Source organism: Drosophila biarmipes, chromosome 3R (assembly GCF_025231255.1).
Source record: "Drosophila biarmipes strain raj3 chromosome 3R, RU_DBia_V1.1, whole genome shotgun sequence".
In the NCBI taxonomy this organism is placed as follows: Eukaryota; Metazoa; Arthropoda; class Insecta; order Diptera; family Drosophilidae; genus Drosophila; species Drosophila biarmipes.
In genome coordinates this window covers 17103843-17117544 of record NC_066616.1, presented here as the reverse complement: position 1 = coordinate 17117544, position 13702 = coordinate 17103843, and the positions used below count along the sequence as shown (strand labels likewise).

General features: G+C 42.9%; 1 protein-coding gene across 5 annotated transcripts in view; it reads left to right on the top strand.

Moving 5' to 3' along the window:
- The window catches only part of LOC108031641 (uncharacterized), a 116486-nt gene that overhangs the window by 27699 nt on the left and 75085 nt on the right, over positions 1–13702 (top strand). For 3 of the 5 annotated variants that reach the window (XM_017105272.3, XM_017105271.3, XM_017105273.3), the window contains exon 1: positions 9445–9703. The exons of the other annotated variants lie outside the window; for them this stretch is intronic. The gene's annotated coding sequence lies outside the window, so the exon portion shown is untranslated. Of the gene's footprint in view, positions 1–9444; positions 9704–13702 lie in introns of those variants that run through there. 5 annotated transcript variants of the gene reach the window in all.

The following is a 13702-nucleotide window of genomic DNA, read 5'->3' as shown; positions in this document are numbered from 1 at the left end:
GTGGGCTGCATATTGTATTTATGCAATCTGCATTTTATAAATATTTTTATAAGCAATCAACAATGACAGAGGGCGAGGCCATCGGGCCCCCAGCCAACATGTTGAGCATGCCAAGTGCGTTGTCTTCGCATTTCGCATTTCCCGTGTGTTATGTTAATGTTTAATATAAATGCCCGCTGCCATGTATTGGCTTCCGTCTGCTCCTGGCTAAGGAGCTTTTGAAAGCCAGCAAGGACGAAGTGCTTTGCTGCACTGAGAAAAAACAGGGTCCTAACTTATTGGAAAAATATTTAACCGATTTCAAGGGATAGAAATACTTAGCTAAGTCATTGTTAAGTCTAATAAGTATCTCATAGGATTGATTTTCAGTTTCTTAAGTATGTAAAATACATCTTATATTAATAAATATGACTGAACTGAAAAGTTCATGGTAGAAACTTATAGAGAATTGAAAGTGAAATATTTGCTCTATTCATTCCTATTACAACTGATGGCTTTAATTGGAGGTTTGACTTGCCCTTCTGTTATTTTTCCCAGTGCCCGTTCATCTTCTTTGGGATGCCAGGCGCATAAGCAAATAGATATTGCAGTCATCTGACTTGACCAAATCCAAATCCCATCATTTCGATGTTTATTCTGTAAGCTGCAGCAGCAACATTTGAATTGACAACGGGAAGCGGATCGCAGGATATGCCTGGGAGTAGAGCATGAAAACGGCTGGGTTATTACATTTTAAAGGACGAACATTTAAGTTTTTTCCATCTGATGAGCGTGCATGTGTGTGCAATTTCGGTTAGTTGATGTCGCCAACAAACTTGCATACTAAATAAGCCGCTGGCTGCCACTATCTCTCTATCCCATCTCTGCCCTCCATTTCTTTCCACCGAATTTGCACCCCACTTTGCCACCCCCTTTCCACCCACTTTTCCCACCCTCCTCTCCCCCCTTTTCACATTTTTCCCCTCCCGTCCAGAGGCCTCATGCATTTTACATTTGCAGTCGTCAGCCGCCACTCATTTGTTTTCCTTGCGCCCAAAGGCAACCAAAAAAGGAGGAAAAGCCCTCCCACAAACACACTCTCGCACAACCACATGTTCGTGCAATTACATAGACCGCACACACACACAAACTCACGCATTGTTGCAATTGCACGGGAAATAGACTTTTTGAATGCGAATGCGTTGCACATGTCAGATGAAATGCGCTTAGAAAAAAGCAGGAAAAACGTGGCGAAAAAGAAAAGAAAGTGCGAGAAGAAAGCAGACAAAATCCCGCAGCAATTCGAGGTTTCCTTTCTCGCCTGCTTTTCTTTTACTTTGCAATTGCAAGTAAGTTTTCCTTCCTTTCGTTTTTTCTGGTTCCAGGAAGGACAACTACTTGCTTGCTATTCCAAATGCACCCTTGCACCTTGGCAAAAATATATTTTTATTCTAAGAAAATCCAGGATGTAAATGTACTTAAATATAGCAATAGTTAAAAAGGGGTAAATAAATAGTTAGGGTAATATTTTAATAGGTTTTTGATGCTATTTTTATTCAAATTTAAGAAACGTTTCCAAAACACCTTTATTATTTCCCTCTTATCTCTTTAATGTCCTATTTCATGGCTTATATATTTATAAAATTATATTTATTTATTTTTAGGGGGAGTTTTCAACTAGTAGCCACTGTGCAGTGTTGTGGTTATTGTTGTATTTGCCGTGGAATTGGCTCTTGCACTTATTGTTGTAGTCGCTGGCACTGTTGTTGTGATGTTTGTGGGCCCGTCCTCATGTTTCCTTATGTTGTCAGCAGGCTGCCCTGCAGTGGCAAGCATCTGCTGTTCCGCTCACTAAATCCGTGCTACTTAAATCGTCCCTAAAATCCTCGTGGCAATTCTTTCGCCATGGAGCACATGCAGCTTTTGTGTGCTGTATGAGAATTTAATGACATTCTTAAGTTGTCATCAGTGGCTGACTGGCTGCCTGGCTGCCTGGCTGCCTGCCTGGCTGGCTGGATGGCCAAAATGCAGTGCAGGGCGAGTCTAGTCGCCGGGGACAGCGATTGGGCCAACTATCTTGGCAGGCTGACTGCGCCTTCAGCACTGAGCTCCGACTTGGTGGCATCTTATCCTGTCGCCGTCGCCGTCGCGATTCCATTCCTTTCAGCGCCCCAGTCCCATTTCTTCCCATTGTCGTGGCAGTGGTTGTCGTTGTTGGTGCTGCCGGCATGGCAGGAATATCAAATTGAGTAAGACCAACAAAATGAGTTGAATCATTAGCGTACACAACCCACACAAACGGAGGGTCGTTGGGGATAAACAGATGGGGTCATGGCTATAGCCCAGGAAGTCTTAATTTAATTTGAACAACATTTTAAATATAAGCGAAGTTTAGGGATCATATAAATAAAATATTGTGACATTACCGTGATATTTAAAAATATAAGAGATGTCAGCTTTACCTTTTATATTCCTTACTTTGTTTTCTTATTTTATTTCAAAAGGAAAATCTTAAATTAATAAATATTGGTATGTGAATGAATACAAAAATATAAATTTTACAACTAGATTTGCTTAAAAATAAAGATTTAAATACACCAAAAATTTATACAAATTAAGCTATATTTAGGATTTAAAAAATTTTAATTTGCTTTTCCCAAAAAGAGGACCTTTTACCAATTTAATTATGGAAAATTAATTCAATTCATTCAACGCCAATAATTTTGTATTGCACCTTATATATGCATCGCAACTGTTCGTAAAAAGCGGAGTAGCATCCTGAAAGCACCTTGCCCTCATCCCTATATCCTACATCCCACATCCTACATGCTACATGCTTGCGCAATCGCTGACGTCGCCGGGGAACCCCCGCGGCAACTGCCGCCGCTGGATGCATTTTGCCTTTTGAGAAGATGAAGCCATATCAGCATTAGCGTCTGATGTCTCCTGCCTGCCCTTTTCGGGGACATTTCTTTGGGGCCAAATCTCCCAAGACAGTTCCCTTTCTTTTCCAGGTCAGGTCGGGTCAGAGATATGAGGTATGTGAAAGCCGATTGTGCAACTATTTTTTTTGTGGGGCGGAAAGGCTTGGGATGGCGAATTTAATTTTCAATTTCGGGCCAAAACATTTGCGCCTTTCATTTTACGCTGTCTGACAGTCAAATGCGAAGGACCCTATATAGCATACTCCATAGCCAGGCAGTTATTTTTGCGCTGCATGAGCAAATCTTTAGTATTTGTACAAGCGACAGCCGCAGACTGGAAAAAGCCGCCGCATTTGAATATGCAATTTGCAATTTGACTTGGCTCTGCCGCGGAAAGGAAGGAGGCCAAAAACCGCGCGATTCTGTTGCCTGTCGACAGGACCTCCCTCTCTTCCGACCCCACAAAGCTCCGCCGCCCCTTCGCCTTGAGTTAATCTGCGAGCTTAAGAAACCCCAGACTGTAACGAGTGAACTGGGAGTTTTCAGTTGCTGTAACAGTAGCTGGCACTGAAAAAAATGATAATTTCCAGCTTTACTATCAGATTTCGAAAAAATCTTAAAGAAAGCCATAAAGTTATCCAGCTTACGAATGTTCTTTAAAGTTCGTTTCAATGAAACTTTAAAATAAGAAAATTGGTTAGGGTTTTAAAAATATACGGAACATTCATAAGATTTATAAAATCTTAGTGGATAATTCTAGTTATCTAAAGTGATAGGACTTTTTTTTGTGTATAATTTGAAACATAATCTCTTAGATGATTAAAATTTTTTTACCATGGCAGAAGTAAGTTGTTTGTTAGGCCAATAATCTCAATTCCAATAAGTTCCCCTGTTTTATCCAAGTGTAGCTAGTAGCAGTAGTGTCATATAGGAGCTGCACGCCGGCCGTTTTATCACAGTGCTGGGCGCGTTTTTGTCGCTCGTCCTGCGCTGACATTTCCGCGCAAGATTTATGCACTCGGGCTGCAGTTGAAGACAGCTGTCGTTGCCCGGCTGTCTTTTCTCGTTTTTCCCAGCTCCACGCCTAGCCCTAATAGCTTTTTATTCTCGTGCATGAAATATGCCCCGAAATGTGGAATAAAACAGCGCCAGAGCGCAGAGTTCACTTTGTGGAATATGGAAAGTGTCAATCCGGATTTGCCATATATTTTTTAGGCGCCCAAGCCCTTTGCACCCCGTGCTCCACTTTCAAGTTCATCAATTGTCAGCCGCAAGTAAATAGGATCGTGGGAAAAAGGGTGGCGGAGAGGCAACTTGAGGGTACAACAAACTAAAGCTAAGTTCACCTGACACACCAATGACAAGTACACCCACCCATCCACCTACACTCACACACACAATTAGGACTTGATAAATTGCTTTTGTATGCTGTTTCAGTCATAAGCCAACGCGGCAGCAAAATGAAACAATAAGCCACGTCCGTCAAGCCGGCTCTTGAGGTGGCTAAAAGTCGAGTCGAGTTATGAGCGGAAGTCAGGACACCCCCGCACACACACAGGCGCACTGCTGTGCAGCCAGGACCCTCGCTCACATCCACAGACAGCACTTCGTCACACTTGCCAAGACAATGGGACCAGACAGCCAGACAGTCAAACAGACAGACAGGCAGACAGACACCTTCCTTACTAACAACGCGTCGGAATCCCAAAGCTTTTGGCCGGGGAGCTGAACTGTCTTCGGACTGCATTCAAAATACTGTCTAAAATTAGCCATATTTAATGGGGATCCAGCAGCTTAAGAGGAAACGAAACCACTCAAAGGACACCTAAGCTTTCACACAGCAGCGTGTTGATTACAGTTTTGGTGATTTTAGCACGCGCTTTCTCATTACATTTGGTAATCACAGAAAAATCTTTGAGATTCACTGCTAATTAAGTAAGATTCTTTTCATTGCAAACTACAGCAAAAGTTAAAACTAAATTTTAAAAGACTTCGTGGTGTTCAAAAATATTTGTTTTAATAGTGAATATAAATAATAAATTCTTTTTAATAATCTTGGATTTTACGAATGATAGAATATTAATGTATTCCTTTGATGCTTCTGCTAATTGTAGATTTTTCAATTTTATAGAAAATGTATATTATTTTTTGACATGAATAAGGGGTTTATGGTATTAACCTTCTCTAAAAATATTTTAGTTTGAACTTACTAAGTAGTTTTAGTTTTTTTGCCTGTCGCTTTTCGAATACAGTTTGCCAAAAGGTCCTGATAAATACCAGAAATGAGCTCCCTTTGAGCCATCTCTATTTTGTTTTTTTGGCTAAGCGGAGCTCAATGAGCGTCAACTTTGGCTAATTGAAAACGCGCATTAACACATGAATGGAGCTGTTGATGGAACATCAGTCCGGATAACTACCTTCCGGCAGCGCCAACAACACTTCATTTTCCCCAGTCAAAGGGCTATTTAAACTTTGCCAGCATTTTTTCGATAGCTTGTGCCAGCAACACCTTTGGTGTCTAAGGGCTGATAACTTTTCGGCTTATTTGCCGCCTGTGTGTGGAAGTGAGTGTCCTTTTTGAGGCAACTAACTTTCAATCTATTATACGTGTCCTTTGACCGTAACCGAGGCACACACATTGGCCAACGTACATGTATGTATTTGGGCCAATGTTACCTTTCGGCCTGGCTGGCTGCCTTGTGCGGGCCTTTATTGAAAATTGTTCAATTTGGAAGGACATTTTGGCACCCCCTCAGCTGCCGGCTAATGCACACAATTTGCTTTGTATATCCGTTTTACGGAGCTCGTTCTGCTTTTGGGCCGGAAAACATTAACAATTTCTCAATGGCAGTATTATGAGGCAAAAGGGTTGAGCTTAGCTCCAAAGGAAACAGAAAAGAGAAGCGAGAACAAGGCGACAATTACTTAGAGGGGATCGCAACTTTAACTTTCACTCCAATCAACTGGCGGAGTGACAGCGGCAATTGTCCTGGCTGACATGGATGCGACAAGAGTCCTGTTCTGTTTGCAACATGCTGCTTCCGTGTTGCGGTTTCGAGTGCCTGGCTAGCTGGCTGCATTGCTACTAATTATGCATGGACTGCAGGGCAACAAACCACGCTGATGTTGACACACAGCCAGAAAGGGTTCTGCTCTGAGTCTGGAGGTGGAGATGCAACTGGAGATGGAGATGCAGGCCGAAACAGAGATGGAGATGCAGCCAAGGAGCCGCTGAAGTGGCTCGCAACTGTCACACGGACGACTGGAGAACTCAGCTCGTTCGTCAAGACAAAACTGCGTGTTGCCATGTGTGTCATTACGCTGAGAAAAAATCTTGGAACTAAAAAAATACATTTTTTATGAAATTCCAGAGCATAGCTTATCATTGTTGATTTAAGAAACATCAATTGGTCAAAAATATACTTTTTAGGTGGGAATGCCAATTAATTAGAAATTGAATTAGGCGTTCAACAAGGTATTTCATATCTTTTTTTGGACTGTTACTTTTCTAGTTTCGGTCAAAAAACTTTTTTTTTGTGAAAAATTAAGATTTTTGTTTTTTGGCCCAAGACAGACATTTTCCTCTCACCTTGTATGGTGTAACTTGGCCAAAACCCAAAAGACGCACTGTTTTGGATAGCTAAAGAGCTAGACAATTGATCTCAGTCATTTTCTGATGGATTCGAAAAACTAAAAAATTTTTCATATTTTCATTTCTTTACAAGGGGTAGCATCGTCGTTTTTTCGAAAATCGGCCAAAAATAAAATTTTTTTTGATATGAATGTCAATTGATTGGAAATTTTATTACGAGTTCAACAAGGTATGACATTCCACTTTTGGACCACAACTTTTCTTGTTTCGGCCTAAATACTGATTTTTTCTGGCTGGAAAATGATGACTTTAGTTTTTTGGCCAAACCTGAAAGAAGCTCTCTTCTTTTTTGGCAGTGCTTGCAAGAAGTCGAATGAGGGTTTTTGTGCGTTTTGTGATATTTTCTAATTTTCACAAAATAAGCAATTCTCACGTCTTTGTCCTTCTGCCTGGCTCGCGCCTCTCTCCTGCGCCGCTGGCCTGTGGTGTATGTGCGCCCTCCGCCGTGGATTCAATTCCATCCCGGGCTGCTCTGCGCTGTGCTGGGCATGTTGTTGTTTAGCCAACGGGCTGCAGGTGGCAACGCCAAATGCTTTGTACTTCAAAAGCAAGTCAATTTGCAACTGTGGGCATGTGTGGAGGTGTTCCAACCTCAGGAGCCCTCGCTACACGATTGTCTCTGTGCCTTCTGCATTGTTTCTCTGCCACATTGGTTTATGCTTTCCTTTTTTATTGCTTCGAAAAGTGAAGTAAATTTGTTTTATTTCTGCTGGCAATCGATTCACTTTTAGTTACTTTGCTCGCTTTGATGTTGGAGGGGAAACACCCGTTTACATTTCCCGCCAGCAGCAGTTTTTTCCCCCGCTCACCGCATGAATAACATTTTCATCGTCTTATTTTCTTTACAGGTAAGTCCCAACCGCAATCCCGAACATATTTCCCAAAAGTTCAAAGTGAGTAATGTGTATTCATGCTCTAATATAAATGAGTTTTTTCTATTTAATTAAGTAATTAAGGATGTTGTTTAAAGCTATTACCATTTGCTTATATCAAGCAAATGGCTCAGTGTAGCAGGTAAAACAAATCGCTACGCACTAAGTATAAATTAGCAATGGCAATGTAATTACCATTCCATTAGATTAAAATATCATAAGTGCCATAAAAATTAAGTTATGCCGGTGGGCGAGCACAATGGAAATGAAATAATCAGCTTAGCTCGGCTGCGGGCAAACATAAAAGACCGACCGCACACAAAGGAGCCCCGCCGTCGAGGAGCCGCGTTGCCAGGACACCGGCCAGGACTCATTGTTTTGGCAGGGCATTGGGTCCGGCATCGCTTTGATTTCACGCGATAATTACAACGTGCTCTCCGAAGAAATACTCCGGCTGGCGTTCGTGCAGCTATTCAGGAGGGTCAGTGGAGCGTTCTCGGAGTCCATCGGACGGCCTGGGCAGATTTATAGCCTCGGCGACATGTTGACATGCCGCCCGTGCCGACGTCGTGGCCAATTTCTTGAGGCCCAGTCAATCCGAAGGCCAATTTCGGGCCATTGTTTCAGCGCTTACACAAGACAAAATGCTGTATTCGAAACCAGCTCTCATGAATATTATTATTTGCTGGAATGGAGGAATTCAAAATAAAGATATTTGCAAAAACTTATGGGTATGAATATATTTATATGTACATAAAATTTAAATTTAAATATATCATTTGGTGCAAAAAATTTATATTTTATGAAAAATAACATGCATAGAAAGTATTATAAGAATTTTTGGGTAGTACTGTCTTTTGCATTTACTATTTTGCCGAATACCCTCTCCCTTTTGGCGTGGGAGAGGTGTCAAAGGGTTAACCCTATTTCTTTGTGCTTTCATTTTTTGCCAATTACCGCACGCTTCGTGGCTCAGAGCCGCCGCTTCGGGCACTCGCTGCGTATACGTAATTTTTATTGGACACTTCCACGCGTCGTCATCCATCGTCTGCCGTCGTTTCCAGCTGCCAGCCATCCGTTTGTGTGTTTGTGTGTCAAGTCGTGAGCTTTTGGCTCGTACGCAGAGTCCTAGGCCAACACGGCGAGCTTTGCTCGGCGAAAGTGCAACCAAAACAAAAACGGATAATTGCACGGCCACCTGAAACTCCAACTATCTGAGTGTGTGTGTGTGTGCCCCCTCTCTTTCATTCTCTCAGCTGGAAATCTCTCCACTTGGCCACCTGTGTGTGTTTGCCTGGGTGTGTGAGTGCTTGCGGGCAACGGATGCTGCTTTTACCGCTACTTCATAAATTCACACAGCTGCCGTTAGTAATTGCTCGAGCCATAAAGTATGCTATCATTTGGTGAAATAACGGTAATAGAAGTGGGAATATCTTATTAGAGATCATCTGATGTTCAAAGATGGTAATTAATTTATAGATTATTTGCTAACTTTACTGCATCAGTAATTAAAAAATTTGAATGCAACACTTATAAAGATAAAATGGATTTTGTGCCGAAAGAGGTCTTAATGATTAACTAATATTGTACTCCAGAGAAGTTTTAATGAAATATACATTTTTTTTCTTTAATTTTACCTGTCTTAAAACGAAAAATATGTAATTTTTAAATTAATTTTCCAGATTAATAAGTGGTTTTGCCTTTTTTTTTTTTGCTTGCCTTTCTAAGAGTTCCTAAAAGTCAAAAAGTATGTGCGTTACGTATAATTACCCATAACTTTCCATGCAAATCCTTGCGGCTTACAGTTTGAGAGTCACACTCTCCACAGGAGTCAAGAATTGGCGCCAAACGCTTCTCTACACAGACTCTCCTCTCTCTGTCTCATTTCCCCCGACGAACGAGGCTAGCCGATGGCCCAGAGCCGAGCACTCGCAGCCGAGTCCTTTGGGCCAACGTCGTGCGTTGTCAGGACCCGAGGGCTGGGGTCTTCAGCGGGCCAAACAGTTTGCGACTGAGACTCGTGACGAACGGACGCGCGGCCAATGGCAAGCGGGCAGTGCGACTCAATCGGACCGCTTTTGGGGCTTCAATTCGATGCGAATTCGACTCGAGCGGAAGCGGAAATACGAATGCCAACGAGTTGCCAATGGCGCACGGCTGGCAAGTGTGCGTGCCGCGTGCGAGGATCGTCGAGTAAATAAGATTGCCACAGAAACGCAAAGAAACGTGCAAAATCCGCCAGTGAAACCGGAGCTTACAGCTGTAAATCATAAAGTGTCAGTCAGCAAACCAAACCAGAAAATCAGTCGAGTGTGCTTTCTTCGCCCGAGATTTGTGCCACTGCATACTATGGCCAAAGTGTATATAATTTAATTTGGCAAATGTGTTGGAAAATTGTATGGCCCGGCGAAAGGGAAAGGCCAGGGTAAAGTGGCATGGAAAACTCCGAGCAGCAGCTGCCACTGCCGCACGGCTTACTGCTTACTGCTTATGCTGGTAATGGGTTAATGCGGTTGAGCACTCGCATGCCTCTGCTCTTTGCCCCCGTCCCGCAGCCAGCCCCAACGATCCACTCTGCTCCGAAAAAGCAAATATTTCATGTTATTTACCTAGGTGCGCCACTTTCGTTAATTGTATGCAAAAAAGTTGCCAACGCTCGCTCCGAGTGTGTGGCTGTGTGTGAGTGAAGTTCTTGGCTCAGGTTTATTCGCTACAACAACTTTTGGGTGGCGGGTTCAATTACAACCCCATGGCCCATCGCCCATCGCCTGCCGCACTATTTCCGCTCTAAAATTTGAGCCAACTTTCCGTGGCTCCTGCCAGCCAGCTGGGCTCCACACAAAGTCCTGGTGGCACAGCCGAAAAAACCTGCGACGTTGCTGCGCCTCAGTGGCGTTCACTTAGTAAATAAATTGGCAATCGCATTTAATGTGAGTTTATGTGCGTCGCTACCTTGGCTTCGCCAGGTAGTTATTTTTTTGGTTTTGCCTTGCTTTCGCTTGGCTCGTGCTCATGTGCAAATCGTAAATTCACGTTAATGCCGAAATTTCACGTGATAATGACGTGATTACCTGGCGCACACAGGCCCAGAATGTTGCGATCCCTGCACATGTCTCCATGTCTCCGTGTCGCCTGCCTATCCTTGTCTGCCAGGACCTGGGCATAAACTACGCCTAAATACGTAACAGCCAGCTCGCAAATGGGGGGGGCAGCTCACTCCGCTGGCAACTCAACTGAAAAATGAGTGCCCCTAAAATAGTTGCAATGCATTCGGCTGAGCCAGTCGAGTGCGGAGTGGTAGTCCTGGCCAGGAATTTCTGGTTAGGCCCAAGCGTAAAATTGTTAGCGTACTTTCCAAGTGCTGTTCAATGAGTTGGAGTTGAAATTGCTGCAATTGTTTAGTGCCACCGCGCCCATTCGTAATCCCAAATTTAAAGGGAAAAAGGGTTTTGCTTTTTGTTAAAGCGTTCGTCGTCCAACTGTCTCAAAGTTCCTTTGCAATCGCGTAATTTGGCCGTATTCTTTGCGTTTATTTGCAACTTTTTAATTACTTTTGAGCAGCGATTTGAACTTTGCGCCTGTCGCCCGTTTACACTCTAATTAAGCGGCCCATTCAAGAGCCCTGTTTTGTTTTTTTTTTTTATTTTCTCCATTGCCCCGCTTCTTATCGGAGGAAGAAGAAGAAAAGGACGAAGAACTTCTCGGGGATCTTAAATGCAGCTGTCCGAAGTTGGCGGCGCTTTAAACGTTCGCTGGCATTTCCGTTTCCGTTAAATCGCTCCTAAGCCAGTTTGTTAGTTTTACCTTGACATTTTATGCAGTTTTTCTCAGTGTTGTGTGTGTATTTTTATTCCGGCTACCTTTGGTGTGCTTGTGTTTTGCTTGATACCTGCGCGAATTTTTTCTACTTACACAGCGAAAAGAGTAGATAATTTATAATTTATATTCAATTTTTTCAAGTTAAGTGATAAAAAGTTTTAGGTTCTTTTTGAAACGGATTTCATTTATCGAGAATGAATTCTGAACTATAAAAATCGTAAACGTAAATTAAACATTTCATAGAAAATGAATAGTAGATGTTTTCACTACCTTTCTTAAGTGCCAAAATAAAAATGTTTGTTAATGTTTAATAAAATACTTTTAAAGAAAATATTTTCTTATAAAATGGAACCTAGCATTATGGTTAACTTTTTGGGTATACTTTTTATTAATTTTTTTTATTGTAAAAGTTAAAAATTAAAACAGTTTCTGTTATGAAGGGGAGTTATAGTTTAAATTCGATTCTGCTAAAAGCGCTTTAGCTTTTAAAACTCGTTTCCACCCAGAATAGTTTTATTATTTATTCAGAATTTTATTATTCTAAAATACCTAAAATGAGTTGTTTTTCGGAAACCAGAACTTTTTATTCTGGATAAGCTTTTTACGCTAAAATATTTTTGCGTGTGCAGCAGCAATAGCAGCTGCTGCTTGTGGAGCAACTTTAACAATATTTGTTTTGCTGCAACACCCCTCCGCCTTCCGCCCAGCGATCCGTTGCCTTTGTTCGTCGCCGGGCTCCATTCACTTTGAATTCCCTGCTGTCCGCGCCCGAATCATGAATCATTTCCACCGCTGCACCCACATCCACGGCCACAGTGCTCCTTCCTTTCGGCCACATCTAAGTGTTGTTTAATGCAGCTTTTCAACTCATTCGCTTTGACACACACGTGTGCCCGACTCCGGCTTCCACTTTCTACTTTCTATTTCCTATTTGCCTTTGCAACCTGCTACCTGCAACCTTCCTGCCCTTTTTGCATGTGGCATCAGATTTGCTTATGCAAATGTGTCGCTGCGAAGGGGATTTGCCATTTGCACCGCTCGTCCTCGATCGAAATGTTTACGATTTCTATTCGAGGAGCGCTGATGTCATGGCTTGTCGATGGTCGGTGCACGGTTTAAATAATTGCCACCGCAATAAATTATTAAATCAACAACAATTACTCACCGGCCGGCCAAAGGGAATCAATCACAGTTCGTGGCGTGGGGTCGAGAGTCGGGGTGAAATGAAGTGAAGTGGAGTGTGGATTCATAAGCTGACAAAATGCCAGCTCACTCCGGGCCGCAGACGGTGTATTATAACGAGTTTCATGACAGCAATTATGCGAGGTGGGGCCACACTCGCATGTGTGCACCCCCGACTTATTAATACGCATACGCAGTGTTGCCGGCGCGGGCTAATATGTAGTTTGGGGCGTTGCTTTTCGAGGCCCCTGTAATCGATATTACAATGGCATTGTGTTAGCCTCTCGATATGCTGGTGGGACAGGTATTTTTCCCCTATTTTTATCGCTCCCTGCAACGCTTTCAGTATAATCGAGGGGGTCGTTTTTGCCCGGGGGAGTTGACAATGCATGTTTAATGTACTTTGCCTGTAATTTGTAATTAATAATACATGGGCTGCAGGATGCCGTTCACCGCCGCCTGAGATTTTACCATATGCCAAGTGCAATCGGCTTTGGCTTGGCAGAGCTTCTGTTGCCCACATGCAATCCATTTCCAATCGTTGCCTACTTTCCTGCGTTCCCCTATTTTCACTCCGATTTCAGCCGAGTTCAATTCAATTCGATTTGATTCCGTGTTACATGTCGGCAGTTTGCCATGTGCCAGCTGCCTGACAGCCAGATCACCATCGCATCGAGCCAGCTGCTGTTGGTACACTTTATGTCATTTTTTGATTTATGTGTGATTAGTATTGGCCGTCCTTCGTCTGGCCCTGTCAGCTGGAGCCCGGCATGGTGATGGTGGCTTGGGCCAGAGGTTGGGGCTTGAGAGGGCAAAAAAGTGAGATTTTCCATTTGTCTGGCTCTCTTGTCAGTTGTCATTTCATATGAATACATTACGATATTCGAAGTATAAGTCTGCCTCAACAGCCTTTAGTTGACTTTTTGCCAGCAGTGAAGCCGGAGAAGTCGGATTCGTTTTCGGATTCGGATGCGAGTCAACCCTTGAATTACACGCCTCGATGTTTCTGTAAAATGTGCAAATGAAGTCGCCGTAAGGAGTTCCCAGGCTGGCACACATGGGGCGAGGGATTTGAACAATATAAACAATGACAGGCCATAAAATATGCAAGCACCCTAAATACCTGCAAGGCCCTAGGTGGTTTTCTGATTCACTGTTTTTTTCCTTGGGAGCCTTGTTTGCTCGCCTGATTCCGATTGCTGATGTAAATGTCAGAATAATAATAAATACCAATTTTTGGCGCCACTCTGCCGCTGAAAATTCGTATCGTATCG